Here is a 23,875-nt window from a genome sequence, read left to right as displayed (position 1 = left end):
ATATGATGAAGATTTGCCTATTTTTTATTAGAACATTTTAGTAAATAAATTGGAATGTACACTTCACAACTGAAAATATATGGAAGTTTACAATAAAAAAACCTAAGAGAATCAAGATGTTGAAGACATCATGCCTTTATTTTTTTTTCTGTTCTTGTTACAAATGGTAATCACAAAGGGGGTTTGTAAGAGGATGTAAGATAGAATTTAGAATTTTGAAAGTCACCAGTTATATCTTTGGCATCACAGGAAACTACATGACAAATATGTACTTGCAGATTAATCTTTCTATTTCAGTTCTAACACATTTGACAAAGATTCCTTCTTTTTACTTAGCCCTTCTAAAACACAGATTATTTAGTACCAGGGCATGCAATTATTAGCTTGGACCTATCAATTCCCTTGGCTTTCCCAGCAGAGACATCCTTATCCCCAAAATCCTGCTTAGTAATCCACTGGTGTGACAGAGATACAACAGCATGCTGTTGTTGTTTTAACCATTGTTTAACTCAAAGCTGTGCATTTAGCATCTGAAGTCTTCAAGGGTGAAAAATTGGCAGATTGCGCTAGATTTCTCCTTCAAGCCTCTAAAATTAAAATTGCTTGCCATCTTGTTCAACTCCCTAATGGGAAGAAGGATTCACGAAAATTGTGGAAAGAAAAGGGAATAATGAGAAGATGTATTATGCTATGGATTAGCAAAGTCTTTTTCCTAAGATGTAATTTCATTTATGGTTTTTTTTTTTTGATAGCTTAAATGGCCTTCTCCTTAGGATCACACTTATCAGCCTCTCATCTCAGAAAGGTGACAGAAATAAATAGGAAAAAAGAAGAATGGGATTAGAAGTTTCAGATAATCATCAGGCCTACAAACCCAGAGAGATGAAGTATGGAAAGGGTTTCCTGAGAGAGCAAAAAAAAAAATTTACATTGGAAGAAATATCTGGGTATTATAGAGATTAAAAAAAAACACAAAAAAAAAAAACAACCAAAAAAAAAAAACCAAAAAAAACCAACCAAAAAAAAAAAAAAAAGACAAACAAACCAGCCAACCAAACAAAAACTGCCAAAACCCCCACAAAATTAAAACAAAACAATATCCACAAAACAAAACAACAAAAAAAAAAAACAACAACCCAAACAAACAAACAAAAACACAAAAAGAAACAAACCTAAAAAACCCACCCCCCCTAAAATTAGAAATTCTTCCCACCAACCTGAAATGTGCTTACAATATTAAAAGAAGTGGTGAAAATGCACAAAAACAATGAATGATGTGAATAGTTTAACAGCAACTTCAGTCATCACAGTGGAAGTATCACAGGAAATAAGGAAATACATTCCCTTTGAAGTAACTAACAAATAAAATCTTGACAAGTTGGATCTAGAAATGGGTTGAAATTAAAAATTATGGAAAACATGAGCAAAACACTAAATTCCACACTACAGACCATTCTCAGTTTCTACAATTGTCGTAACATGTTTTTGTAAGGATTGGGCTGCTGTTGCCTGGAGAAAAGGAAAAGAATGGCAGCCGGTGGGCAGCAAATGTGTTTGAAAAAACATACTGAGAGAAGCCAAGGGGCTGTAAGGCACTGACCCCCAGTGCAACATCTGACACCCCATTTTGGGGAAGACTATTGCACAGTCAGCCAGGGAGCCCCAGAGATATGGGCAGGAACACATAACACCAAAGAAGAGGAGTTGGTCTTTGTCACATCTTTTGTTTAACACTCACAAACATATCATTAATGAAGGTTTTATGTAATAGTTTATAAGATATTCATTAAAATCTTTTGTGGGTAAGTAATGATAACTGTTATGTTTTGACTTAGAAATTAAACATGTGTCTGTATATACAAGGGATGTGGAGGATTTTTGTCTGTAATACAACATAGTATCTAAAATATGACAGTATTCTTCTAGTGAAATTCTCTACACTGATTTAAAAAATAAACACATTTAAAGTGCCCTATGTAGAATATGATAATCTTCTCTTTATGTTGTATTCTAGAAGTTCTGCATGAGGACAGATGAAGAGAAAAAGAAAGACAGACTAATCTAATTGAACAGCTGTTTTTTTATTTGGGTAAAAAGAAGGGTTGAAGAAAAGAAGCATGCAAAAAGTATTAAGGGTTTTGGATTCGACAGTCTGGCAAGCCTGCATTTCTGCTTATTAACTTGCTCTCCCATGAGCCAAGTTCCACAACCTTCTTAGCCTTTGAAGGTTGCAGATACTTTTTTACAGGAATGGTTATTGACAGCAGATCTTTGTAGTCTCTTTGTCTTATTTAATAAAGTAGAAACAAGAAAAGTGTTCAGATGGGGACTAAATTATAACGAAAAGCACAACAAAAAAGTTTTGTGGAATTTCAAAAGCTTGAACATGCATGCAAAAAACATTTTGTTTTTTCAAAAAGTCTCTAATAACAAAGGTTATCTTTTTTTTTTTTTTTAATCTTAACATTAGCCTGATACAGAAGGGCATAAAAACAAGTTCACACTGATAATGAACTCAGACAAAATTTAGTTAGCAACCAAAAACCAAGAGGAAAAACGAATAAACAGGGAGGGTAACCTCAATGTCACTCCTTTGGCATTTTACAGGTTACAGGTTTGGTGTAGCAGTCAGGGATGTAGTTACCACATGAACAAGGATGATGATCCAAAGCATGCATAAATTCGTACTTTCATGGGAGGCCTCTCCCTCCAGGGTACCCAGAAGGTGGAGGCACTTCATCCAAAAGGGTTAAAGGATCACTGAAAGACATCCAGTAGAAAAATAATTACTCAAAAAAAAACCCCAAAATGTTTGTCATATGTGGCTGTGACAGCCTGGTCAGAGAGTGAGAAAACTAGTTAGAAAAGTTTTCCTGGAATCAGCCTGAGAAACTAGGGAGTTAAAGATAAGCAATGATAGCTTTTTATGATAAACAACCTGCAGGTGGTGTTTTCCTACTCTCTGTTTCCTTGTTTTTCTCAAAGATTGTTTATAAGGAAAGCATCTTGTTAATTAGCCAATCAGATAAAATGTATTAACTGAATGACCAATCAAATCTACCTTGATCGAAGAGTCTATAAAAAGGAGCAATTCCAAATGTAGGGTGTGTTATGCTAATCAGTCTTCTGGTGAGTTTGTGTCATTTCTTACTCAATAGCAACAGTCACAAGCCTGGGGTAGTTGTGAGAGTGCAAGAGTGAACTTTCTAATGGTAGTTTAAGACAGAGTATTGTAAATGTCTGGTGTTTCACACAAGCAGCTTTGCATGAAGCACTTTGTGAGCTGGTGGATATACCCACACCAGGGGCATCTTAGCTACATTTTTTCATTCAATTTCTGTTGGCAGGTGGAGGTGGTTTGCCCTTATCCCTGTGCCAGCCAGATGTGCAGTTTAGTGGACAATTAAATGAGATGCAATTTCATGCATTGGGGCACTTATTAGTGAATGTGGCACTTATTTGTCAGAATGCATGATACACCAAACTTGCTTTGTAGCTTGGTGTATACTAGGGTGTAACCATCCTCACTTCCACAGGGTGTTTGTGCTCACTGGTTTCCCATGGGACCCAAGAGCAATGTGTAGCGTCATTGGGCTCCACCCCATGGCCTTGTGAACTGTCTGGAGAATATAGTTACGCTCGGCATCCCATATTGAGTTGGCATTTATTTTGCCCAGTGGCCAACTATAAGCAGTGTATGTAGTCTACATCCTTCATGACTATTTAAAAAATTCTGGCTCTAATCATTATATTGAATAACATCATAGAATATCCTGACTTGGAAGGGACCCACTAGGACCATCAAAGCCCAACTGCTGGCCCTTCACCGGGCAGCCCCAAGAACTGCATCTTGTGCCTGAGAGCATTGACCCCAGGTCCCTTTCCATGACAGGCACTGCTCTCCAGCATCTCATTCCCCTGTTTGCACACATATCCAGAGTTGCCATCCCAGGTGCAGAATCTGTCACTTTCCCTTGTTGAACTTCATATGTGATTGTCCAGCCCTCTAATTTTTCCTGGTCTCGCTGCAGGTCCTCTCTGCCTTCAAGCAAGACAACAGCTCCTCCCATTTCAGTATTATCTGCAAAATTTTGTAGTATACTTTTGAGTCATGATGACATCCATGTACAAAGATTGGCATTATCAGCTGACAGGGGTGGGTAAACAAACTGTTACTAATATTAGGTTCATTATTTGTGTGAACTCCACCATTATCTTTACCACAGTATCACCATCAAGGTCTGCGCTGACCACTGCTGCTCTAGTAAGAGCAACAGGATTGTCCTTTTCTGCACCGCCCTGTAAGAGACTTCTTTTCTTCCCCAGCCTCCATTAGTCCCTTCCTAAGGAAGAACTTCCATAAACAGTGGGTGTACAGTGTTCCTTTCTGTGTTATGGAGGGAAAAACTGTTTCCAGTGCAAAATCTTTCACAGGATGTAGGAAAATATCTGTTCTGCTGTGGTGTCTTCCATGGGCAGCAAGGGAGTATCTGCTTCTGTATCAGAGTACTTCCCTCTTTCTTCTCCTGCATTGGTGTTCACACTGTGGCTTCTCACATTTTTTCTCTATTTTTCACTGCTTTGTGGCATTCTTTTCTTGTTACAAATATGCTTTCAAGGCAGCATTATTTCTAAGACCTCAGCAAATGTGTGCTGACACAAGCACACTAAGGCTGTGAGTCAGTGCAACCTGTATTGTCAGGTGCTCTCATAGATAAAAATAATTATAGAAATTATTTTTCATGACCTTTCAACATTTTTTTTTAGCATTCTAGTTTTCATGTCCTAAAATAGTCTGCATCTTCTGGGGAAAACCACAATAGATAAAATGAAACAAAACTGTTTTGAACATGTTTTTCAAAATACTGTGACATATGGATAATTAGCTAGCAAGTGAGTAATAGGAAAGCCAGAAAGATGACATTAGCTTGCATCATTCATACAAAATGTACTTCTAAATAACTGTTCTTCTTTGTAATTGCTTCTCTCTGCCAACTAAGCACCATACTGCAAATCAATCACACTGGACATCTGATTAAAAAGAGAACAATGAAAATAACAGGAAAATCAGAACAGCTACTAATGAATCCAAAGGACTGACAGGACTGTAGTTCCAGGATAGTCTTTTCTGCCCTTCTTGAAAATCAGGGCAATATTCACAGCTTCCAGGCAGCTCGGACCTCTCCAGATCCCAAGACTGCCCAAAAATCGCCAAGAAAGATTTTGCCATGATATCATCTGGAACTTTGAGGACTCTTTGATGAATCCCATCAGGCCCCATAGATTTTTAGGGATTCAGCTGGAGCAGTAGATCCTGTACAATTTAAGGGTCACCTAGTAGTTGATCATTCTTGCAGTCGTGGTCCTGCAGCTGAGGGCAGTGACACTCCCTTGGTCAATAATCCATGCTGCAGACAGAGGCAAAGAATGCATTAGACACCTCTGCCTTGTCTCTGGGAAGTGGCCATCCTCATCCTGTAATGGGCCAATGTTATTTCTACACTACCTCTTTCCATTCATAGATTTGGAAAAACTCTTTTTACTGCCTCTCACAGTTCTGGCCAGATTTTAGTTCAGTTGAGCTTTGGCCATGTGAATTTTTTCCCTAGAATGACCAGCAGTATCTCTGTATTCTTTCCATGTCACCTGACCTTGCTTCCACTGGGCATACAGCATGCTTCTCATTTGATTTCCAAAAGAAGTTTCCTGTTCAGCTAAGCTGGACTTTTGTCTTGCATGCTTGACTTCTGATATTTGGGAATTGCCTGCTCCAGTGCCCTTCAGAAGTTATGTTTAAAAAGTGACCAGCACTGATTGACACCAGTACCTGCAAAAAACATTTTCTGGGGGATCTTACTTACTAATTCCCTGTGCAGACTGAAGTCTGCTCTCCCCATGTCCAGAGCTGAGGTTTTGCTGGCACTTTTCCTTCTGTCAAAAGAGATTTTAAACTCAATCGATCACTTTATGATTGCTGTGGCCAAGATGGATACCAATCTCCACTTTGCCCACGAGATTCTCTCTATTGACAAGCAATAGAGCAAGAAAGGCATCTTTCCAAGTCAGCCACCTTAGGACCGGTTCTATAAAATTGTCACTCAGCCTTTTTAAGAATCTTCTGGCCCATCTTATACCAGCTGTTTGGTGCTCACAATTTCTGGTAAGTTGAAGTCTCCATAAGAAAAAGGGCACTTGCTTTGGAAGTGTCTCTTGGTTCCTCAAAGAATAATTAATCAGTGTCATCTCCCTGGCTTGAAGGTCTGTGGTAGACTCCCACAATGACACCTGCACCATTTGTTTGCCTCTTGATTCTTATGAAGAGGCTCTTAACTGTGCCTTTATGAAGTGTGAGTTCTATAGATTTTAACACTTCTGTGACCCCTCTGGCCTCTCCTGCCCTTCTTATTCTTTCCAAAGAGCCTTTAACCACCCAACAGGCCACTACAGTCACACAGAACTCTTCCCACCAGGTTTCATTTATGCCATTGATGCCAAATTTCTGGGACTGGGCCAAAGCCCAGAGCTCCTGTCATTTGTTCCTCATGCTGTGTGCATTAGTGTAGAAATATTTAAGATGTGGTACATTGTAGCTAACACCTTGTGAAGCAGATTAAAAGGTCTTTTCAATACTCATTTCCTCAAGTTTTGTCACACCACCTCATTGATCATCAGCGACGAGTCCATTTTGCCTATTTTCCCCTTCCAAGTTTGGAGCTCTGTCAACAATCCCTGCTGGCTCCTTGCCTGGTTGGCTTCTGAGGACTTTGAGATTATGATGAGAGTTGGGGTTGTAGCGGTTTCCTGAAATAGGGAACCCATATTTATATTTTGGAGTAATATAAACACTGCTTTTTAGAAAAAAAAAATATAACTAGCCAAATGAAGCAGTTTTAACTTTGGTACCATAGAATGAAAGATAAGAATGCTATTTTTAAATTATATTTGCATTGAAGGGAAAAAAAATATTCCCAAAGTTTTCTCTAAAATTTTTAATTCCTGCCTGACCACACATCTGTAAAATCTCAAACTAACAAAACCGCAAAGCTAAAAGGAGGTTTTTTCTCAGGTCAGTATTCAATAAAACTGTTAAAGTTATGCCTAATTTTTTACTATACAGATTCAGTAAAAACCTCAATATTAATTTAATTGGATTTAAGCAAGTGTTTGATTTATTTGGTAAATCAGAACCTTTAATCAATATTACATTTCATTTCCAATGCCATAACTTTGAAGAAAATCCAAGGTCACCTGTATATAATTAGCATACTTCTGTGGATACTTAGCTCAGGGTTACAATTGAATGGAGAGACTTGGCAACCTCCTGGGGTCTTAGATGAGGATTTTGTAGAATCCTGTGAGAGAATCATCTAATTCTATCAAACAGGGTCTATAAATGACTTTTTCTTCTGTGACTAAAACCATCAAAATTCATTCTTATTCAGAAACCTTGAATGCATTTGATCAGGCTATATCAGAAGACATATGCTCATTACAAAAGGGCCCTTCTTCCCATATATTTTAGTAATTTAAAAACCTAATTATTTTTAAAATATACTTTTGTCTGAGCAAATTAACCTTTAAAAGAACTAGTTATCTCTAACTTACAGATATAGTAGGCATACACAGAGGTGCTCAGCAAACAGAAAGCATGCTCACTTTCAGGATGTCTCATCTAGGAATTTTAGTGCCCTGTGTGGGATGAACTAATATGGATCAACGGTGGCCACCAATATAAGTGTGGTGGTAATGGGAATCCCAACTGTTTCTGAGGTAATGGGAACTACCATCCAGAATTTACAAGGCTCTTGCTCTGCCCCTACTCCACCAGGAGAGATCAGATAGAAATAGTCCCAACAATTTAGAGACATTGTCCCACATATATGCCGTCTTTGTCTAGGTAGTGGCAGCCACCAAGTCTTGGTTTTCCAGTTTCTTGATGCTGACAGAATAGGCCTATGAATTACCATAAAACTCTGGCATCTGAGTGAAGATGCTACTCTATTTTGTTTTACAGAGGACCTCAGCCCAATGGTCCTCTAAAATGTTATTCACTTGCCATTCTAGTGCTTCTTATTTCTGCATATCACCACAATATCTGACTAGCCTGGGACCTTGAACTGCTTTTACCAGTAGCTTTTCGTTAAAGTAAGCACTTGTTAAAAAAAAAAAAAAAGCCAATCCTCTTTGAGTTTTCTAAACTAGTCTTCTAGTCTTCGATAAAACCTATTCCAGAAGTAGACAGCTTAAAAATACATGTACTTAAAAGAATGAAAAGAAATTATTTAAAGACTGTTTTTGCTTTTTCATTGTCACCTCAGAGGACAGATGAACTCCTCTTTACTTGTTATCTCTCCAGCAGTTTGAAGCAGCCTTCTGTTTATCAGCAAGGTCTATACAGTTCCCTCTAATTCACTGCAAAATATTCTTTCTTCTTACCCCCCCGCACTGATTCTCATTTTATGCCTTTTTCCTTTATGTGCTTGTTCCCCTGTTTCTCCACTGAATTTTTCTCATTACCAGCCTCATTATTTCCTCAAAAGTTTCTTCCCCATCAAGGACTCATTTCTGCTCTCAGTCCCCTTCCCTGCTCAAGAGAGGTAGAACTCATTTGGAGCAGTGCTGCAAAGGCAAACAGGCAGTCTTCTCCTTATTACTTACACAACCTTTAAGCACAGCACCACTTTAAAACTACAGGTAAACAGTCGAATTACTTGTAAAAATTAGCAGTTTATTCCGTCCTGTTTTTAACAACTCCATTTAAGAATCTTGCAATGAAATATTGATCTTGTAATTTTGATCATTAATACATTTTATTTCATAATAGACAATGAAAATTTTCATTTGAGCTGTTTCAGTTCTGTTTACCTAATGCAACTTTAGACAAATATAAGTAATTATTTCTTTTGTGCTAATTCAAGGTCTTCTGATATTTGTAAAAATTATGTGTACTGCATTTGCACGGATAGACTTTTGTAGCAGAGGGGCTGTAGAGCTGGCTTTTGTGAGAATCTGCTGGAACCTCCCCCATGTCTGGCAGAACCAATGCCATCCATTCGAGGTGGATCTGCTGCTGATCAAGGCTGATACCATCGGTGATTGTGGTAGTGCCTCATGCACAGCATATTTGAGAAAAGGGGGGGAAGAAACCCACATGTGGGGCAGCAGTAATAGGAGAGGTGTGAGAATATGTGAGAGCAACAACCCTGTGTACATGACGGTTAGTGGGTGAGGAAGGGGACAAAGCGCTCGGGTGCCAGAGCACAGACTCCCTGCCGCCCATGGAGGTACAGGGTAGAGCAGATATCCACCCAAAGCCCATGAAGGACCCCATCCTAAAGCTGGCAAAGGGAAGCCCATGTGACATGTGGGAAGCCCACTCTGTAGCCGGCTCCTGGCAGAAAATCTGACCCCAAGGGTGACCCATGCTGGAGCAGTCTGTTTCTAAAGGACTGCACCCTGTGGAAAATTACCACATTGGAGCAATATATGAAGAACTTCAGCCTCTTGAAAGGAATTACATTGGAGAAGTTCATGGAAGACTGTCTCCTATGAGAGGCATGCCATGCTGGAGCATTGGAAGAGTGTGAAGAGCCCTCATCCAGAGGAGGAAGGAAGGGCAGAGACAATGTGTGATGAATTGATCACAGCCTCCATTCATGTGCATGGCTGCTGTGGGGCTGGGAGGAAGGTAGAGAAAAGTGGGAGTAAAGACAAACACAGGAATAAGGGAGGATTGGAAGAAAAGAGTTTTTAAGATTTGTTTCTTATTTCCGCATTACCCTACACTGTTTTTATTAATAATACATTAAGCTGATTTCTAGAAATCGAGTCTCTTTGGTCCATGATGATAACTGATGAGTGATCTCTCCCTGTCCTTGTTTCAATTTATGAGTCTTTTGTTTACTGACATTCTTACTGTTGTATTAATTTATCAATGACTTGAAAAAAATTATTAGGCCTGTTTGGCTAGTATTGAATAATTAATACATGGGTTATCATTCAAATGATCTTTGCCAAAAGCCTGAAGTTTATATTTTAGATGCAGGGTAAAGACACACATTATTATTTCTGAATTTTATTTAGTAAAAACATTCACATGATAGTAAATGACAAAATGTCAAATGCCACAATAATTTCAGTGAAATCCCAGATTTAGGTGGTTTGTGCAGGATGGAAGCAGTCCTTTCTACCATCTTTAGTTTTTGGCTTTGGGTTCCCTTTGAACTGCATATAAACTTGTGGATTTCTGCCTGCCTTTGTTCTTCTGTGGACTTTCAATTTATGCTGTCCTTAGACCCTTTCTACCACAGCTGCAATAATGGTGCCTCTCCTAAAAGGATTTCATTAGTACCTGTTTGCCTTCTCAGAATATAAATCAAGAGACAGATGAACAAGCATCTTATTTCATACCTATCCTTTTTCTTCGTCTTTTTTTTTTAATCAATACTAATAATGTATGGTACAGATACAAAAAATTCAGAACAACATAATCAACTCTACTTTCATGAGTACAACAGGTAACTTTGGGACAAATTAAATGTATATTAAAAAATTAAATGTATATTAAAAAAATACATAAATTACTTTTAGATGTTGTCCATGATTAGTCCATGTAATCCACATAAGGTACAGAGAGTTGTGTCTTATCTAAACTTAGGAACAATTATTGCAAAAATTAACAGTTTAACAATAAAAATTAACAATTATTTTAAAAATAGTTGGAAGAACCTGAAAAGTAATAGGGGTGACTGAATTCTTCCAAATATTTTTGAAAATATTTTTTATATAAAAGGAATATTCATTTGAACTTCAACTGTATGACACACTAAGGAAAACAGGATTAGAAAGGGTGACATACATGAGAAAACTGGAAGGACAAAGTGAAAGAAGGATTTGCATTATATCCACTTAATTGTTACAGAATATTTGGACTCATAGGGAAAGAAAGTACTTGCTAAACTAGAAATGTTGCAGTAGCTTTAAAAAAAAAAGTGATAAAATATTCAATAAACTATCAAAAACAAAAAGCAATAGCAAGGCAGAGTAGAATTTGAGCAACGAAAAAATGAAAAACTAATTTTTAATCACAGGTAAAAGTATGTGATTAAGGTCTGTTATTCAAGATAATAAAAATATCTGCTTTTCAAACACATTTTGAGGGAAGTTAAGAAGAGAAAATCTCAACACTCCTTGTTTCTTCAGCAAGGATGCTTCAGTAGCTATTTATATCCTAGAGACAAAAATAAATATGTATTAGTCAATAATATATACATTAAAAACATTTCTTGAAGTGAGTTTTCAGAATGGGTATGTAAAGTCAGCAAATGGAATATTTTGGAGTGGCCATGTCACACAAAGTTACCTGGCAGGGCTTCCTATGACACTGTGAAGTATAATTATACTGACATGATTAAATTTCCAATTCCTAAGCATATCAAGTAAGTAGGTTTGAATCCACGTTGAAAGGAACTGCAACAAAAGCAAACAGAACAAGCTGAGTAACTCAGGAGCTAATCTGACCTCTACTCAAGGTATGCACAAAATAGCTGCACCAAAACTGACATTTCCAGTGCCTCTATGACCAAATCGTCCTTTATAGCAACAGCTCAGCCCAGATTCCAAAGAAAACCTAAGGCATTAATTTCTAGGATACAGTTCTGTTCTCATTGACATCACAGGCAAGAATGTCATTGCTTTAATGAGAACAAAATCAGGTTTCTGCTTTATGTCATGAGATTCTTCTAAAAGATTTTTTTTTTAAATAAATATTAAAGGAACTAATTTTGTGATGTGAAACTATTATAGTCTATTCTTCCATGAATTTTAGTAATTAGCTAACTTTTAGTAGAAAATTTGCTCAAATGAAATTAAAATTTTCAATATAGTTTTAAAGGTATAAAAAAGAATAAGCACTTTTAAAACATGGTCTGAAAAATATCAATATTTAATCTTTTCAGAGTTAAAAATTATTTGTTATGTGAAGCGTTCAGCATTCCTTTTCAAATTCTCATGGAAATATTTTCCTTTGGAAATTGTGGAAGATATACCCCTTTACAGCTCTTTGTCTTTGGAGTAGGAGCCTTCTTTGATTTTATCCATTAGATATCCAGTCTGAAATAGTTTATCAGGCTCTCTGTCAAATTTGTCTTCATAAATGGAGGTTTCACTCATGAGGAATTCAATGTGCCTAATTAGACCCATATACTGCAGGAAGAGGAATCTTGCTTTGGAGAGGCAACAGTTCTCTTTCCATTGACTAAGGATAGACATAAATTACTTCTGGAAAAACATCTAATTTCTAAAAGTCTTGAATTAGATCAAAAAGACTGATCCTTAATGACACAATAAAACTCATTAATTTTCTTAGTAGTCATTTCAGTTAATATAGTATTTAATTGTAGGCTCCATTTTCAATCAGCTATTAACAAATACCCTAAGTGCACTCATGGAAAACCTTTGAATAATACAAAAGTAGTATAATCCCCAAAAAATTCTTTTATATGAACTATTAATGGAGAAAGAGTAAATAATCAGATCTTCGCCCAGCATGAGTGAACATGATCAATATATTCAGTGCTATACTATTGCATATTATTTGAGAATCCAAGTCAAGAGATACATCCATTTTCCTCTTTGACAAAATTTTACAGAGAGATCATAATGATAATGAGAATTGTGACAGAAAAGAGTTGGTCTCTTGCTGGACCACTACATGTGAATTGCTCATTGGAAATAACCAGCACATGATTTCAGTCATTTTAGCATCTGCCTTTCTACAGAAGTATTAGCTATATTTTTTAAGGAGCATTTTTTTTCATGTTTTGTATAAGATTGAGTAGAACCCATTCTGTGACACTAAATCATAAGGAAAGAGCAGAAGTTGATGTTCAGTAATTCCTTCTGTAGAGAAAGTAAGCTGAATATGATTGTCTAATCAAATGAAATTTTGTTTCCCTTTTGCTCAGTCTCTGTTAAGTAGAAACCCAACTGGAATATTTAATTCCCTATAAAGCAGGTGAGATAGGAATCACTGCACTGCAAAGATTCCTTGGCAAAGGCCCTCCTCTGAGCTCTGTACATGTGGCAAGAATTGAGTATATCCTGCTACTGCCCCCAAAGGAACGAGCTGGACACAGTGAGAAGTGAAGAGCCATGCAGCCTGACAGTAATAGGCAGTCAATTCTCTCCTCAGCAGGCAGGTATTCAGCCTTTAATTTAGGTTATTAGAGTAACAAAAATTATTACACTTCAACCCCTATATAACAGACCCACCTTGGAAAGGATGGTTACATTTTCATTGCCAAACTGCAAAAATGAAACAAAGGTCTTGAGGTCTAGAAAGAGTGCTGGTGTAGCAAAACCAGAAATGGTCCTAAGAGTGGTTCTTGGGCAGAAGAGGCATGAAGGTCTCCATGAAGAGAACAAGTCATAAGTATTTATGGCAGGCCTATTGGGTACCCAGAAAATATGAAAGTTCTGAAAAAATCCATTCTTTAGTTAATTTATTATGAAGTCAGGATTGGAAAGTGTCAGGATTCTTTTATTTTTTATTTTACACCATATTGTCTAATTTTCAATTATTTAAAATGCAAGAATAAATCCACCAACTCTAATTCAAAGATCCGTAGCTCTTTTGGAGATGTTATAGCTTATATAGACCTATACTTTAGCATGCTATTCATAACCAGGATATGTAACATTAGAATTTAACTATAAAGAATTCTTCTTTATTTTTTTCCACAAGGTCACCTTTCTTTTTCCACTTAAATTAGAATAATCACCTTGCTTGTTCTTCATAGAGAAAACAAATGTGCAGTCAAAATATTTTAGAACTGAGAAACATAGCCAACAAACAATTCCAGTGCTTTTCAAGACCAGTTTATGCTTTTCCATCCCAAAGGAAACTTTAAAATAAAGTTTTCTGTGGTTAGAATATATTCACAGTGCCAGGTTTACTCAATATTTGCAATTTCATTTGAGTGGATATATTTAATTTATGAATTTATTAATTCACAGTTGTTAAATTTTGGCCTGTTATATATAATTTTTCAAAATCAATGTACATTTAGGTTGTAAATGCAGATACATTATTTCATGTGAAACTAAATATTTGAAAACTTGTAATCAAAAGAAAAAACAAAAGGCCATCAAAAATTACACCTACCCATCACATTTGAAAAACAACTATTGACAGAAAAATATCAGTTTCCTGGAAAAGACAAACAAAATGTGGTTTCCTGATCTCAAATCTCTCTCCTGTGCATTAGTACACTAGTAAGTGATGTAACTATGAGTTCTGTTATGTTTTTATGATTTTAGAAAATCAACTGAGAAATGGCCCTATCATATGCTGTTGATTCTTTTGTCAAAATGAAACTCCAGCCCCATTAAGAATGGAATAGATTTTCTGAGTTAATTGTCCTTTAATAATATATCCCTTTGAGATTTCCAGTCTAATAATTCTAAGAGCAGTTGGTATTTAAAATGTTAATTATATTATATAATGTACAAAATACCGAGATATAACAGATAATCTAAGATGCTGCAGTTATAGAAATTGGAGCTCACTGGGTAGTGCTGAGGTAATAAATACATGGATGCAATATGAAAATAATACTGGATGAATCTCAAAAGGCAAAACCTTGTAACAAGTCTTTAAAAAATTGAAAAATAGTTATAAAACAGAATAATGACAACACTTGCAGGACTGTATGTTTTTGATGCCAGACATTCTATCAAAAAAACAGGCTTTTTTTCTGGTATATTTGTTTTCTGTAAGTAGTACTTTCTAAAATTACTTTGATTTCAAAAGCATTTCAACTTTCTCCCCAGTTTTGTGAAAATTTCAGGTTGATTCATTTTTCAGTAATCCAAACTACTTTATTCATCCTTAAGAATGAGATGAATAATCAGCTACTCCTCTTCAAAAGGGGAAGAACAGATTGCCCACTGTTCTTTGGCATTGGGAACATTGCATGTCGTGCAAAGCCTTGCTAGCATCTGCTTAAAAATATGAAATGGGTGTATAATGGATTGAACTATGTTTGAATCAGCCCCTTTCAATAAGTAAATGAGCACTTTGGAGAGAGTCTGGAAAGAGTTGTAGTTTTCTTATAAGACCTAGGCTTTGTTATGTCATTGCTAGTTGCTAGTTCAAAAAGGAATTGTTAAACTAGGAAAATGAATGCATCCTTAATATTTTCTCTTTTCAAGTAGGAAGCATCTGATTAACTTCATAAAATAAAAATATGCATATTGAAAGTCATTTTAATAAAATAATAATTTATAAAATTATAAATTATTAATAATATTTATTTGATAAAATTTTAATATTATTAAAAATTAATTTTAAAATTTCATCATTCATTTTTATTTTATAAAATTATTATTTATAAAATAATATTTGTGCTTCAAATTTTATTTTATTCCATTCACATTTTAATAATAATAGAGTGCAATTCAATTATGCAACAACAGGTAGGTGAAAGAGGTTTGATGTCTTCTGCTTATTATTTTGTCTGGATGTTTTCTCCCTACAATTTATATTTCCTTTGTCCTATGTATTCTTTTCACAGCCAATCATCATAAAGCAGGTTTTATAAAGTAGAGCAATGCATTGTACTCTAAGACCTAATTCTGCCACCATAACATCAGAGAAAGATTCCTCATCTTTTGATGACTCCTGGCAGAATTGAGGACTTAATATAGTTAAGACTATAGGAAAAAAACAGATGAAGTGCCTTCATCTCTTGCCACTTAAAAAATGAATCAATGGGATTGAGTTCACTACCAAAGGCTTTACAAGATCTGAGTAGGAACTGAAGTGACTTAGCAAATAGGATAAATTATTGTGTTTTCAGTCCTGCGAGGGCTGGTGTAAGGAAGCTTTATTACTTGTTGAAATTTCATTAAGAAGCATAAAACCTTGAATAAATAAAACCAAAGGCATGAAATTTTCTTCTGTGCTTGATTGAATGATTTGTGTGGGGATGAAATTCCCTCACCCTCCAAAAACAAAGGAAAATTTGCACTCAGACACACTGGTGTAGGAGGTCCTATGGACCTTTCAAAAAATGACTTTATCATTTGAAATTACTCTTGCACTCAGTTGTGAAGAAAAATTCCAGTTGTTTTGCTGATGGATAGAGAAAGGAGTCAGATTGTTCCTCATAGGGGAAGGACAGACAGTGTCTGAGTTATTGTTCTGTTTCTTCGGGCAATACTGCTAATTTACTTAAAGTTATCAATAATTAGTTTATACAGTCCTTTGACATGTGAATTTCAATAGAATTTCAGATGAAAATATAGATATGCTTTCATTCACAATAACAGTAAATAATTTACTCTTGCAAACGTTATGAGTTACGTATTTCTGAACATTGTCTTCGGCATTTGTAGCCTGAGCCACAGCCTGAAAGGTGGCCTTTCTTCCAAAGCCACTGAGTGATTTTTTTCAGGAAATTATGTTAGAACTTACTCTAATATATTCTAAATGGAATTATATCTATTAAAATTAATTTTGTACACTGAAGCATTGTTTAAGCAACAAGGTTCTAAAACAGATGCAGTCATGAAATTTGAGTAGACTAGCAAGCCCCCAGGCCTAGTCCCCTTCATCTTCAAAAAAGGAACAGAACTTCAAACTAATTCTGAAAAAGGATGGAAAAAAATAATCTACAGTATTACCGCACAAATGAATTACTAGCCTAATTGAAAAGTGATTTTTTTGCTGTGTTTCCTTCCAGCTCAGCTGCGTTGGTTTCGGAAAGAAGCTGTCACACCGCAATGAAGCCCTTGTGCATACAGATGTCTGTGTTTCCTTCTAGGCACAAACAGCTGCACCCATGCTTTGCAATCATATCAGCACTTTCTATTAATTATCTTCTCAATGAACTCTGATTATTCTCAGTTCTTCACACTAGAAAGCCATGGGGCTTTAATTTTTGTTCATTCTGTAGAATTCATGCTATGTTCGAAGTTTGATTGTGCATGCATGGTACACATACTTACACAGAAATTGTGAATATGCACAGTAACAGCACAAGATTACTGCTGAACACAGGGAATTTTCAGAACTCATATAGTTGACTGACCAGCAAACACTGACATTATAACATTTAGCTAGAAAACTATTATATTTTCCTCTTCAGGTTAAAAATCGAATAAGTTACAGTATAAAACCTAATTCTGAGTGATGAAGACTTATGGCAGGCTCTTCTGATCAGAAGTCCAAAATAAAACTTCTAAAGTCCTTACACTTTTCATTAAATATGCCTGAATAATTTATTCAACATACAGAGGAAGAGCTAGGGGGAAAAATCAATAATACTAATATTAATACTAATTCTAATAATAAAGAAAAATTGAAGTTCCTCAAATAATATATCACAGAATCACAGAATATTCTGAGTTAGAAGTGACCCACAAGGATTATTGAGTACAGTTCTTCAGTGAATGACCCATACAGGGATCAAACACACAACTTTATTAACCCTATGTTGTTATTAGCACCATTATATTCTTGTCCCTAATGAACATCATAAGAAAGTGGATGTCAAACTAGGAAATGGTTCAAAAATCTCAATTATTCTACTTAAAGAAATAGAAAAAAATATTTAGACAACTATATAGCAAGTGACATTCCTGCTACTTGGAGTATTTATTTTAATGGTGTTTCTTAACATTTTAGCTGCATGTACCTCAGCAAATTATCATGTGAAAATGATAATATATTAGATTCAATGGTATATTAGATTCAATGATGGTATATTAGATTCAATGGCTACAGACATTTTTAGCTAGTCAGCATTCAGATGGCATCTTCTGTTGTTAAAGCTTGTATATTTAAACTACGAGAAGTTAACCTTATGTGCAAAACTTCATGTTGTTTTGGTAAGTGGTGACAGGAACAATTTCACTTATAAAAAATTAATAGGAAAGATGAAAAGAATTAATCTCACAGAACTATAGGAAAACATTTCATGTCATGAATTTTATTGTCCTTATGCTTAAATTAACTTCTTTCTTCTTTCATATGGGTTGATATGTCATAGTAATGACACTAATGAAGCAATAAAGACTGCTGTGCTTATGCTATAAATCTAATATCCAGAAAATGTGGTTATCAAGACCCACTACTGAGATTTCAGGATCTGGCAAACGGACTGCTGATGTTTCAACAAGTCTGTTATGCATTCTTTAAATTTTGTAATGAAATAAGTATCTGAGTGTGATGATAAAATAAGCCTATTCTCTGGGAAAAAAAAAAAGACAACAAAAAATGGAGCTATTAAGTCCAAGCTCTGTTTTCTCCCGATGGTGCCATAAGTAAAGATTTTTTTTTTTCCTATTAGAAATTTTTCCTAATCTTCCTATTAGGTAGAAGATTTTGATGACTGAAATCTTTAAGAGTGAAGTGCAGAGTATCTTTTAATAAACTAGAGATATTAAGTACTTTAATAATCTTAATTAACACTTCTGTTCATGAAGTTTGAATAAGACAGTAATGTTCTGAATCTGCAATGGTTTTATTGCTTATAAAACTTATAGAGGAGCTATGTTTTAACTCAAATTATTACCTTACCTCTGAATATTTTTTTATTCAAGACACTTAAAAGAGAGCCATGTAAAAAATTCTCCTCTAGTAGAACATAGCAACATTATTACTGGTTGAAAAGCAGTGATTTAACAGATTGGAAGGTTTTAAGAAAAAAAAAAAATTTTTTTGTGCAGTGCTTAGCACAAATTAAATTAAAAATTATTCCTTCATATTGCTTTCCCATCCTCCAGCCCAAATTGGGACCTAGCCTCCTCTCCTTCATAAGTGAGTGTCATAAAAAATGTCAAAAAATACATTAATTAAGATGTTAATTTCTTCAAGATTCTCATACATTTTCCCTTTCTCTCCTCTTCATTTCCACTACTCAAAGCCATTATCAAATCCACAGGGAAGAAAAAAACAACAAAAAACAAAACTAAACTAAAAAACACAAACAAACAAAAAAACCATTGTTCATATTTAGATGAGGAATGACAGTAGCTACTACTACTCAGACTTCTAAACACACAGAATATATCTCATGTGCCTCATGCCAGTATGGGTCACAGTGCTGAGCATTTGGACATCAAGATTTACATACATGTCCGTCTGGACAATTCACAAACCTGAAGTTTGTAATTCTCATGCAACTGATAAGAAACAGGCTCCTAGAGAGCAGGATATCTGCCTACCACCAAAGCTGGCCAAATTAAAATATCCACAATAACACACATGTGTATAGACACATGTAGGTGTGGGCATCTAATGGGTGCATTTTCTCTGAGTATGGAAAATCCAGGGTTATTTGTCCAGATGTTTCCCAAGACAGATAGATTAATACAACTGCCCTAGTTAAATCAGGTAAATCTCATCAAACGGATGTTTGTATAGCAGATATTTAAGATCCAGCGATTTAAATTTGCAAGTGTTTCCCACTGAAATGATTCGTCAATAAGAGATCTGTACACTTCTGCATTACTTTTTTTTTTGGTTGTTGTTAAAACTAAAATCCAGTGAAATGTTTATGGAACATTGATTTATCTAGGAAAAGAAATAACGAAACATTAGCATAGTCTCTAATCTAGAGTGCACAAGAAAAGTCTATGATTCTTGACACAAGAATGCAGATTTTTTTTCCTGAAATGAACATAAATTTTTAGTAGAATAAACTTCTCAGATTCTGAAGTCTAACATTTCTTTTTTGATCTTATTTGTCTGACAGAACCCTACAATCCAATTCAAAGCTGGACCATCACATGTCAGCATTTTATTACTTTTTAAAACATGGTGAAAATGATTATGCAGAAGACATGTCAGAGGAATGGAAGAAAGATAATGAAAGTCTAAACAAGGAAATGTATAATCAGTTCTGAGAATGTTTCAGGTTTCCTTCAGATGCTTAGATGTTATTCAATTTTTCCTCCTCCCCCAGGCACAATGGCAGCAAGACTGGGCTTTAAACAAGATCACAGAAGGTGGCATTTATAGATTTCACTAGGGCATATTCTGCACTCAGAACAAGAATTTGTCCCTAGGATGAACCTGCACCATGAAATATAGTGGGAAATAGAAGTGGAAAATAATAAAATATTTAAAAATGTGAAAGATTTTAACTTCTGGACACTGTCTTTCCAAGGCATAATGTAACAAATATTCCTGTCAGCTATTATGTAAAAGCAAACAATTCTGCATATGAGCACTTCCATCTGCCATTTTTCATGTAACAATATGTTTTTAAAGAAATTTTTATTTCTGATTGCACTTATGGGCAAGGAATAAAACAGTGTGGCAGTAGTGATATTTCAACTAACAGTGTTCACAAGCATGTTAAAAACCCAAACACAGGACAAGTTTGTTTTTTGTTTTTTTTTTTTTTGAAGGTACAGGTGATGGCTCCAAAGAAATATATTCTGTACCCTTGCAAGATGTTTTCTGGCATGTTTTAGACACAAATTATATATGAGTAGTTATAAACAGTTTGCTTTCTATAAACTCAGTATTTTCTATCCTCAGACAATTCATTATTTATGGTTAAACTGTAAACATTTCCTCAAAAATGACAACTACATGTGTTTCCTAGAAATAACTCTGCTCAAAAATGTAAGCAAAAGGGAAAATAAAGAAGAAAAAGTAAAAAGCAAAGAAAGCGCTGTGAGAGAGGGAAGGGGGGAAAAACCCCAACTATTTGGTTTAAATCCACAAAATTTTTTAAGACAGATGGAGACATTTAAGACAGCCAGTAATGAAACACACAGTTGTAGAGATTATGTATATCATAGATCATATCAAGAGCGAAAGGTTAAAAGTTGAAATATAAATTATGCTCCAAATAACTGTTTTTGATTCAACAGATATTCAACAGATACAATTCATAGTGCATAATTTTACTAAAATCTATGGAAGAGCTTTTCATAGATGTATTATCAGGTAGGATATTGCCTTATTAAAAAAAAAAAAAACCCTAGTTTGCAGAAATTGACTTAAAAAATTCAGATTCTGTAGAAGAAATAGAGTGGTAACATCAATGAATATTTATGATATTCTGGTTTAGGCGACTTGGCCAGGTTTTTTCGCTAGTATAAATGGGAACTTAGATCTTATTTCACCCTTTAGATGGAACCTTTAGATCTTGGAGGTATTTTTCAACCCTAACAATTCTATGATTCTATAATCTTATTAATACATCTGCTGGTAACTTTTGCTCAAGCAGGTGTGGTGATCATCCATTTGCTCACAAATGGCTTTCATGTACTACAGATATAAAGGAGAGAAGTGTACACTAGCTTTTCCTGCCATAAAGAGCTTTTACTACCTCTCCTTACAGGGTTTCATTTGCATGGTAGTTAAATTTTATGTTCTGGATGCTGGAATTTCTAGGGAAATTTTGTATGTAAACAAAAAGAACATATTTAGATAATCTCTGTTAAAAAAAATTGTCCCAGATAAGCCTAAGGAGATTCTTTAGAACACAGCAATGAGAACTTTCTCCCATATTGTTTATATATTAAATTGTAAGTTACAAGACTCCCTGTCCCAGGAGTCTAGTAAGTTTTATTACAGCTAATCTAGAATAGTCAGATGACCTTGTGGGAGACAACTTGATTTAAATGCCATTATACTTTAAATAAATCTGTGAGGCATTGTAAATCTCTATTTCTCATAATAACTTTTTTCAAGAATAAATTTAAACTATTTTTTTCATGAGGCTCTTGAAAAGTAGAGGGTTTTTTTTTTTTTAAAAAAAGGCAAACAAAATACCAAAATCCTCCAAAAGGCGATTAGTGATTTTGAGATGGAAAATACTGATGGACAAATTTGATCTTTCAGGACAAAGGGAAAAATATGAAAAGTAGAAATGCATAACTGTATTTCTCTCATACTTTATTCTTCAGCTAGTCTTAATAGCTATATACATAGTTACATAAAACTGTGGTCTTTCCTAAACTTATTGTGCATTAAATTTGAAAAGATATAATAATAAATCTATTTTTTCCTTATTTTACATGTGCACTGCTATGTTGACATAAATGAAGAAGAATAAAATTCATGGAATACAGAAAGCTATTTCATCAGTATTTGTAAGAACTACAAGAGAGAAATTGACTACTCTTTTGTCGGTGGAAAACATACAAACTCATTTTACATATAATTTATTGAAAACTTTGGTGTGTTAGGGAAATTTCAGTAAGACACTCAGAGAAAGCATGTACCACACATTCCAATTCAGGAGTGACCTGGAGACAGAGAGGTGCTCAAGGACAATTGTTCACCTTAAATAAATATTTGAAGTATTAAAACAACTAATTTTTCTATTTTAAGTACAACTAATGCAATACTAAGTAATGAAATATTGGGCACTGAAAAAATCTGTAATGCTTAAACACTGAACACTGTGGCTGCTATATTGCTTTCACCACTGCTCTCCCTCCCTTGCAGTTAAGGGGATGCTCATGTATATCTGAATTCCATCCTGATTCGGAGTCAGCAGGTATCTGAGGTTCTCCCAGGTTCTCTTCAGATAACATAGATACTATAATAACCTGTAGTTATGAGTAATTTTCCCATGTTGTTACGTTTCATCTTCAGTGTAGAACTTAAACTATCCTAATAGAATCAAGTATAAATTCACAAATCATAATGAGTTCTTATGTTCTCTAAAAATGCTCATCAGTGTACATCTGAAATTCAAAACACCCATGGCTTCTGGTCTTGATTTCTTTTTTCTCTGTGAAAACATATTTCTATGCTCCAGTTTTCCACTTGTGCTTTAGAGAAAAAATGACATAAAAAAAGGACACCCTGCAGATATAGAAGTAGCAAATGTCTACCACATCTAGAAACTCTCTCACAAACGTTGTCTGAGTATGACTAGCAAGTGAGGCTAAAGCAACATAGCAGCAGACTTCTAAAAGCAATCTGGAAATCTCTTGAGTAGATACTTTTCAAACATCAGGAACTCTATATTGGAATAATCATCAGAGGAAGATTTTGGCACATAGGGATGCTTTAACTTCCTGTGATATATTTGCAGAAGCAATATTTCAGGAAAGTATTGCAGAAACTGATTTTTTTTTTCTTTTAGTCTTGCTTTGGTCAAGACTTGTTAAGCCAAGACCAAAGAGGGAGTAAAAAAAAAAAGAGAAAAGAAAAAAATTTCTACCAGATATATATTCCAAATATTGTTTGAAGTCTAGAGGCTTTTCACAAAATGCAAAGCAATAGCTGAATTTGTATAGACTACACAAACAAAATTGAGAATGGGAATTCATGAGCATCTTTTTTATATATGAAATTTCTTTATACCAAAAAAAAAATATTCTGCATGAAGTCCAAATCTATGTATTTGACCTTAAACAAACATTCATTGCCATTATTTATCATTTTCAGCATCAAAATATTTTAAGTTTCTGTATAAATTTCTATCCTAAATAAAAAATAAATTATTTCAACCATCACAAACTTGAAAAATCTTATATTTAAAATTTACATTTAGGAAAGCTCTGGTGTTACATGAAAGGACTGCAATTATGATCGCCTAGTCTATGTACAAGGTTTAGTATAAAACAACTGTTTAATCACATATATTTAAGGATAGAGCATGCTTGTCTGTTGTTCTGATATAAACTGAGATTAAGTAGATGAAGCCATCATGATTCAAGGTCATGTCTACATATTATTTATATACTTATAATTGATTTAATCAACATGACAGTGACTGCTATTATAGCTTTTTTATTTTTATTTTTTAAGCAAAGATATGGTGCCTATAAGGAAGAAACTTTGTGTTTTCAGGGCAACATAGAGATATGACTTTGCATGATTCAGTAAGTAGGGCAA

The sequence above is a fragment of the Zonotrichia albicollis genome, chromosome 2, assembly GCF_047830755.1.
Source record: "Zonotrichia albicollis isolate bZonAlb1 chromosome 2, bZonAlb1.hap1, whole genome shotgun sequence".
NCBI lineage: Eukaryota > Metazoa > Chordata > Aves > Passeriformes > Passerellidae > Zonotrichia > Zonotrichia albicollis.
The sequence above is the reverse complement of the archived record's forward strand: the minus strand, read 5'-3'. Positions refer to the sequence as shown.